General features: G+C 42.1%; 1 non-coding gene across 1 annotated transcript; it reads left to right on the top strand.

The window, feature by feature from the left end:
* Positions 1–203: 203 nt before the first annotated feature.
* Trnac-gca lies at positions 204–275 on the top strand. Its single transcript has one exon. It is a non-coding gene; the product is annotated as a tRNA-Cys (tRNA).
* The last annotated feature ends 8,425 nt before the right edge of the window (positions 276–8,700 follow it).

Below are 8,700 nucleotides of genomic sequence, written 5' to 3'. Positions count from 1 at the left end.
AAACTTTCTGCTATTATTCTGTATGCTTAATAAAATTAGGGAAAGATGAGCGAATAGTGAAAGCAATTTTGAAATACAAGATCCCAAAACAGATCAGCTTAGCTTACCAACGCAGGGCTTCATGTCCAATTCTAATCAAATTAAGAAATAGTTGATACATTCAGCACGAAATTTGTTATTTTGTCCTCTTTTTGACTGATTAAGGGGGTATAGCTCAGTGGTAGAGCATTCGACTGCAGATCGAAATGTCCCCAGTTCAAACCTGGGTGCCCCCTTTTGATTATAATTGATATAATAAAAGATACTGTGTGAATAAGCTTATGGATTATGGAATTTCCTAAAATATATGTACTCAAGAAATACTTAATCCATTAAGTTATTTCTGAAATTGTTCCTTGACCAGTGAGTGGGCTGTATTTGACGAAACGAAAAGTGGCTCAATACACTGGATAACACGACAATTACAATTCATATGATCTCAGCTATACTTGCTCGGAGACTGCCGTCGCGTCTTCCCTCCCGACCCTAGTTCGTCGTCTGCCCCACTCGTTCGCCCGGTTGCCATACCTCCACATCACTTTTCCTTTGTGCGGATGCACAACCGTCCCGTCCGGCCAATTATGCATCTGAAAACATACAAAGTTTTACAACGGGACGAATTAATTCGAATGTTGCAGTTTTGACAGAGACACACCTGATGCGGTCGTCATCTCATGGGAATAGCTTTGACACGGTGCTCGTTAACCATTGTCCACGGCGAGTGCTCTCATCCATGATGAGCATCCGGCTGCCAACACGGAGGGGGGGGGGAGCTGCTTGATTCCATTTCTTCCGCTCAATCAGCTCTGGCACGTATTCTCACATCCATCTGCGCCAATGTTGGTTCACATTGAACTGCGACTGCCTGAAGCGCCGTCTAGACAAATCGCTAAATTCTTCTTTGACGTTCGGGGGATACTGGGGATTATGACAGCCAAGAATAAAGTGGTTCGGCGTTTATGGTTCCGGTTCAGATGGGTCAGTCGAAACATGCGTCAGAGGTCAAGTGTTTAGAAGCGATGCAACCTCCTTTAAAACGGTGAGCAGCAATTCATCGGTGACGCTACGCTCTTCTAGAACAGCCCGCAGAGATTTCTCGCTGGAGCCGACGAGGCGCTCCCATGATCCACCGAAATGCGGGCCGGAAGGCGGCGAGAACTTCCAGTCGATTCCACGATCGATCATTTCTTCGGTCACAAGCTTTGAGTTCAGGTTCGCAATCCCCTCGCGCAGTTCCTTCTCACCCGCGACCAGATTAGTCCCGTTGTCGGAGAATATGGTGCCTAGATGGCCTCGATCGGCAATGAATCGGCGTAACGCCATCAAAAAGGAGTCGAAAGAGAGATAATAAACCAGCTCCAGATGAACAGCGTGGGTGGAGAAACAAGTGATGAGGAGACCATAGCGCTTCTCCGTGCGTCGGTCGATCACTGTGTTGAAAGGCCCGAAGAAGTCAAGACCAGAAGTAGAAAAGGGTCGGACGAATGGCAGCAGCCTTTCTTTGGGAAGATTAGCCATTATCGGTGGTCAAGGTTGCACACCTGCGCCGACATTTGACGCAGTGCGCCAAGGTTTTTCGTACGGTCCGCCGGCCCTGAGTTATATAGTACTTTCACCTGACAACTGAGAGAGTGTGCTCTACTCCTGCGTGGTTGATCTCATCATGAGCGTCGGCTATGATTAACGAAGTAAGACGGTGGTCCACGGCGAGAATGATGGGATGCCGAGAGTGTTCAGGAAGCTTGGCATGCTTAAGACGGCCATCTACTTTCATCAAACCGTCTGCAGGGTCGATGTACGGGCTTACGTTACGCAATGCAGAATCTCTCGGGATTGGCTTCCCTCTTCTTAAAGCGTCGACTTCTCTTGGAAACTTCTCTTCCGCGGCGACAATGATGCAGGTTCGCATTGCTTGCTTTAGCTCATCGTTGGTGATCTCTTCGATTATTGTGTCTTCACGAAGCGACTGGGCCACATCGCGCTTTAACCGGGCAAGGCCGTCTTGGCTATCAGCAATAAAATTTGACACGACAGGCGATGGGACCATTAAGGGATAAGGCGAGACATTCAGGGCACATACTGACCGAACGATGAATGAGTCGGGATCTCCTGCTTGACTCACAATCACTGGCTGCGGGGCTGACAATTGCAACTGAATTGAACCTGTCAACCACCGACAGTTAGATTTGAAGCAATCAGGCGTGACGCCTCTAGTAAAGTTGTCGACCGGGTTATCCTTACCGAATATAAATTTCCACTGATTGGAGATCAGTGTAGATCTCTCTCTCTCACTGCCATGTCAATACCCAAAACATGTCATCTCTCTTTGATCTAAGAAGTATTAAATAAAAGTATCATTTCCAACTCAAGGTAACCTTATTGTATATTTACTGAAATAACCCAATAGGTTATGGACCCAGGTATTACGTAAAAAACCGCTTTATAGTTGTAATCACATGCATAATTTATCTTCAGGTTGAAAGCATGGCTTACAGTGCCAAAAAGACAAGTCATATTGAAAAGTTTAATGTGAATAACTTTACATTCTGGAAAAAGCAAGTTTTTATTGTACTTAAAGTACATAAGTTAGACAAAGTTATTTATGGAACCTCCATTTGCCCAATTCAAGAGATGGATAACGCTGGCATTCCAATACTAAGAAGAAGGTGTTCCAACACAGCAAGTAGCCATTCAAGAATGGAACGACAAAGATTTACAAGCACAAGACTTACTTTTCAGCACAACTGATTCAGATTCAATCCCATAGGGATTCCTCAAACGAGCCAAAAGGCATAGCCTACACTGTCACATTGACCCTATTTTCACAATCTCATAGAGATTTCACTATTACATTCCCATAGGGATTAGACTTCTTATTATCTCATACAAATTTCATTACTAAAATGGAACAGAGATGAATTATAACTATTTATCATTCTCATAGGTGTTCGCAGATTCCTTCTGGAATGTAACACATCACATGAAATGTGGGCCAGACTCACACACCAATACGAACAAAACGCTGCCGAGAATCTTTTTGTTTTAATCGATCGTCACTACCAGTATACACATACAGGAAATGACAACATGATGACACATCTTTCAAAGATTGAAGGAATGGTGGGCCAATTAAGAGATTTAGGATCTCCCATCGATGACAACCAAGTGGTCTCTAAAGTGTTGATGACACTCCCACCACAATATGCCAATTTTCGAGAATCATGGGGCTTACTTCCGAACGCAGCGAAGACTAAGGCCAACTGTATTTCCAAATTATTGCTGTCAGAATCCATGTTGGAACATAGAACAAATCAAGAGGGGACTGTCTGAAATCAAGAACAAGATGTTGCTTTGGTAGGAAATTTAAGATACCCCCGAGGGCAAGAAAGAAATGCTGGATCTTCTAAGATGTGGTGCTCAACCTGCCGTTCGAATAGTCACCGCCATGCTTACTGTAGAAATAGATCCAGACCAAACAAATTGTAATAAGTTGTTTTTTACATGAGCTGTGTTTATATCCCTTTGATCTATGCCCTGTTAAAAAGCTCCCGAAAAATATTAATATTTAGTGTACTTATTTTAATTTTTAAAATATGCGTGTTTTTGTGATTCGATTAAAACTATTAAAATACAATAAAATAGAAATTTGAAAAAATGAACTTTGTTAGTTATTCCCTCATTTACATTCAGGCTAAATTTTGTTTACATAACCTTAAAAGTGTGAAATTCACAGCCACTTTTAGCTGGTCACCTCTTTTTTTCCCCCTAAAAACGCGTCCGTGTTTTACACGGCTCTTTTGTAAAAATCATGACAACGAAAATCGTTGCCGATAGTGAACTAGAGTTCGCTCCTCATCCGTTAAGGTCTCATTTTAATCGGCGGTTTATCCTTTACCACCCCAATAAATGATTTCCGGGAGCTAGTTTTACTTTTCAAGTTATTTCATGAAATATAAACCCAATTTTGCCAACAGGGCATAGATCAAAGGGATATAAACACAGCTCATGTAAAAAACAACTTATTACAATTTGTTTGGGGTTAAAACCTAGCCCGACCGGACTACACCAGCCATCCAAGAAGATGCGAGTTAAATGTACCTACTGCAACTTCAACAATCATGTTCGTGAGGAATGTCGTTCACTTCAGAGACATCAAAGAGAAGCACAGGCGCAACGTGACCAAGAAAAGAAAGGCTCTGTGGCTAATCTGGCAATCAATCACGATTCACAAGGTGAAAAAGAAACCCCTAGCAAAAGGGCGTTTGACCTCGAACATGCTTTTGCTGCATTTGATCTCAGCCAACTAAACTTAAATGATTGGTATGCTGATTCCGCCTCAACTGAACACATGACAGAGCATCGCGAATACTTCACTTCTTTTGAACCTGTCTCCCACCAATGGAATTTTAAAGGTGTTGGCAAAGATAACCAACCATTGGTTAAAGATGATATCAAGATTCAAGTCACGATTAGTGCTGACGTCCATTACGGAATTCTTCATTGACGTCCTCTATGTTCCTGGTATCGGAGTAAACTTATTTTCCATTGGAAAAACAACTAACCGTGGAATCACAGCCGTTTTTGAGAAACAATCTGTCAAAATGTGCCGTGGTAACAACCTTGAACTGACCGGGACTCGCGCTGACAAAGATCTCTATCAACTTAACTTCAAAGCTCTGTCACCAGAAAGATCGAATTCGATAGCTGCATCATCAACTGTGCCAGGTACAATTTCAGTTGCTTTTCCTGCTATTTCTCTCGATATATGGCATCGCCGTTTCGGACATGCCCATCATGCAGTCATAAAGAAATTGGAGACAGAAAATGCAGTCATTGGTCTTTGCCTATCAAAAGATCCTGTTGATCCCAAGCCTTGTAAAGGATGTGCTCTAGGAAAAAGCCATAGAAAACCATTTCCAAACTCAGATCGTCGCCGAGCAAGAAAAATTGGTGAGATTGTTCACTCCGATCTCTGCGGCCCAATGAGTGTTCCCTCTATTACTGGTTCCCTATATTATGTTCTTTTCCAAGACGACGCATCGGGTTTTCGGGTTGTTTACTTCCTAAAAACTAAATGTCAAGCCTTCCACCATTTTCAAATCTATGCTGCTCGAATGTTAACCTCTCAATTCTGCGTTCTGATAATGGGGGGGAGTATGTAGATGGGGATTTTAACCAGTAACGTTCTGCCAACGGTATTCGACACGAAACCTGTGCTTCGTACACACCCGAGCAAAACGGTGTTAGTGAACGATCCAACAGGACCCTTATGGAATCCGCCATGAGTAGTCTACTTGATTTAAATTTACCTCGTGATCTCTGAGCAGAAGCAGTTAACACATCTGTCTATATTAATAACCGTATTCATGGCAAAACTACCAAAACCCCTCCTTTTGAATTTTGGTATGGCCGAAAACCTGACGTTTCCTATTTTCGTATATTCGGATCTTTCGCATATGTTTACATACCCAAATCACTACGACAAAAATTAGATCCCAAAAGTCACAAACTTCTGTTTGTAGGCTACAGTGAAACGCAAAAAGCTTATAGATTTTTCGATCGTTCCACCCGCAGGATTACAGTAAGCCGTGATGCGATATTTTGCGAATCCCCTGTTGCCATAAAAGCCATTCCAGCAACTTCGAAACAATCTGAAACAGAACTCATTCGAAATATTGACTCCCCAATTGAAAAAGAAATCACTGATTTACCTACTGAATCCCCCGCGACAATTGACCCTATTCCTGACTCTCTATCACCTCGTGATGTTGTCACAAATTTTGATGGTTTCGAACCACCTCTCCGTCGTTCTAACCGTATTCGAAAACCCAAATTTATCCAGTCTTTCATAACACAACTTGACACACTAGCATTTCCCGATCCAGACAACCTATTTTATTATGACGATGCAATCGCTAGTAGCAATGCCAAAGAATGGACTTTTGCCATGCAAACCGAAATAGATGCCTGAAACCGCCTGAAAACTTGGACTTAAGTGCTCCGTCCCTCAAATCGAACAATAAATTAATGTCGTTGGGTGTATGCAGTCAAACGTACCATAGTTGGTCTGGTAGAGCGATTTCGTGCCCGCTTAGTTGCAAAAAGATTTTCGCAAAAGGCTGGGATTGATTTTGACCAAACTTTCTCCCCTGTTGTTAAATAAGACTCTTTACGCATTATCTTATCGATTGCTGCTGCAGAAGACCTCGATTTATTCCAATTTGATGTCTCATCCGCTTTTCTCTACGGTGAGCTCACCGAAGAGATCTATCTTAAGCAGCCCAAGAGATTTTGCATTGAAGGGCGGGAAGGGGATGTTTATCGATTCCACAAATCCCTTGATGGCTTAAAACAAGCCGGAAGAGTATGGAATACTAAATTTGATGGCCTTGCCACTAAATTTGTTTTGGTTGCTAGTACGGTAGATCCATGTTTGTACCATTATCGAAAAGATGGTTTCTACCTCATTTTTTGTTTATGGGTAGATGACGGGCGATTGGTGTGTAACGCTGCCCAACTTGTCTCTGATCTTTTTTCCTATCTCCAAATTCATTTTGAAATCAAACCTAAAGTAGTTGATCGTTTGGTTGGACTTCATATTACTCGTGACCGGCCCAACCGTAAACTGTATGTGTCTCATCCATCGTATGTTGCAAATCTTGTGTCCGCATTTAATATGCAAAACTGTGATGCAGTTAGCATCCCAGCTGACTCAAATAGTCGCCTATCTGTTTCTCAACTCATTTGAATTCATTAACAAAATTTCCTTATCGTAATGCTGTTGGGGCTCTCATTCATTTATGTGTCACCCGTCCTGATCTTAATTTTGCTGTTGGCCAAGTAGCCAAACATTCGTCCAACCCCGACAAATCCCACATAAACGCTGTTAAACGTATTTTGGCATATGTAAAGCGTTCTGAAAGCTATGGGATCTGTTTCGGTAGCAACAACATCAACACTCTTGTTGTTTTTTGTGACGCCGACTATGCGGGAGACACCGACACACGCCAGCCTACTACTGGTTATGTTGTTATGTTAACGGTGGACCAGTGACTTGGTGAAGCCGACAACAGCAATGTGTTTCTCTGTCCACAATAGAAGCTGAGTATGTTGCAGCATGTGAGACAACAAGACAGGTAGCCTGGTTGCGAAACTTATTTCAAGATATTGGTATGGTCCAGAAAACGGCAACAGTACTGTTTTGCGACAACCAAGGCGCTATTCATCTCAGCAAAAATCCTGAACATCACAAGCGCACAAACCACATTGAGGTGCCATATCATTATGTTCGAAAAAGCCAATCAGATGGTATCATTAGCGTGCAATACGTTTCCACCAAAAACCAACTTGCTGATGTGTTTACATAAGCTTTACCACGCGATGCTTTCGAAATCTCTCGTAATTTAATATCTGTGCTTTCTATTCTAGGCCCAAATTCTTCAACAGACTGAAATTTAGCCTTACCAACAATCAGAGAAATCCCGGAGCCTACGTACGGAGTCCTGAATTGATTATTCATCCTAATTTTGTTTTCCAGTTTCCGGTTAAGGGGAAGTGTTGTTTGTAACCGTCACTCTTCTTTGTTTTTCCATCACTAGATGGTGTGTGTTGTCACTTATCTCTTTTTCACGGCCTAGCCTTTTTTAGTGTTGCAGATGATCTCTCTCTCTCTCTGCCTTGTTAAGACCCAAAACGTGTCATCTCTCTCTGATCTAAGAAGTATTAAATAAAAGCATCATTTCCAACTCAAGGTAACCTTATTGTATATTTACTGAAATAACCCAATAATTGGGACTTGAATGACAAAGAATCTCGCCGATTCGGTTGGCGATGAAAATCGCATGATTGTGATGCGAGGAGACCCTAAACACCAAGTAGCGTGAGCAACACACCAACAATGACCTCTTGGTCTTTTTCATCTTTACGAGTAGCCATGATAAAGTACTCAAATTGGCGGCGCAACATGCGCCATTCCGAGGCTAAATCAAACGAGGTAAACGAAAACGGCTCAGGAGCCCGTAACGACGTAGCCATGACGAAATATTCAGCTGAATAGCCCTAGTATTGAGGACACACACTATGGTTTCGCCACACTAACCACGTGAGATCAACGATATTGGACATATACACCGATACAGCCAAGACCCCATCATGTGTGTTACCACACAGTTCACGACAGTTTCCAACACGTTTAAACAAGTCTTTTAGTCAACAACACATGGAAATAACAACCCCAAAAATACCTAACACTGCTCGTAACTATCAAATAACAAAACTGATCGATGAGAATGTGATCGTAACAGGCCTGATCACATCTTAATCTACTCTAAATAATTATAGGCTCAACACACTTCTGACACCATGTTGTGGTTGCTAGTGTCCAGTCTCAACTGAGTGTATTTCCTCTTTCATAGTTAGACCTCCCCCCTAGGTGGCGCAAGCCACCTAGTGTGAAACTCTACAACAAAGCATACCATGTTTTCTTATCTAGCCCTGATTTTCTTTCTAGCAAGAAACAAAATTAGCTGTTGAAATACAAGATCCCAAAACAGATCAGCTTAGCTTGTCAACGCAGGGCTTCATGTCCAATTCTAATTAAATTAAGAAATATTTGATAGATTCAGCACAAAATTTGTTATTTTGTCTTTTTTAACCGATTAA

This window comes from Daphnia magna, linkage group LG7, assembly GCF_020631705.1.
Source record: "Daphnia magna isolate NIES linkage group LG7, ASM2063170v1.1, whole genome shotgun sequence".
Classification (NCBI taxonomy): Eukaryota; Metazoa; Arthropoda; class Branchiopoda; order Diplostraca; family Daphniidae; genus Daphnia; species Daphnia magna.
Note: the sequence above shows the minus strand (reverse complement) of the source record. Positions and strands in the feature narration are given on the sequence as shown.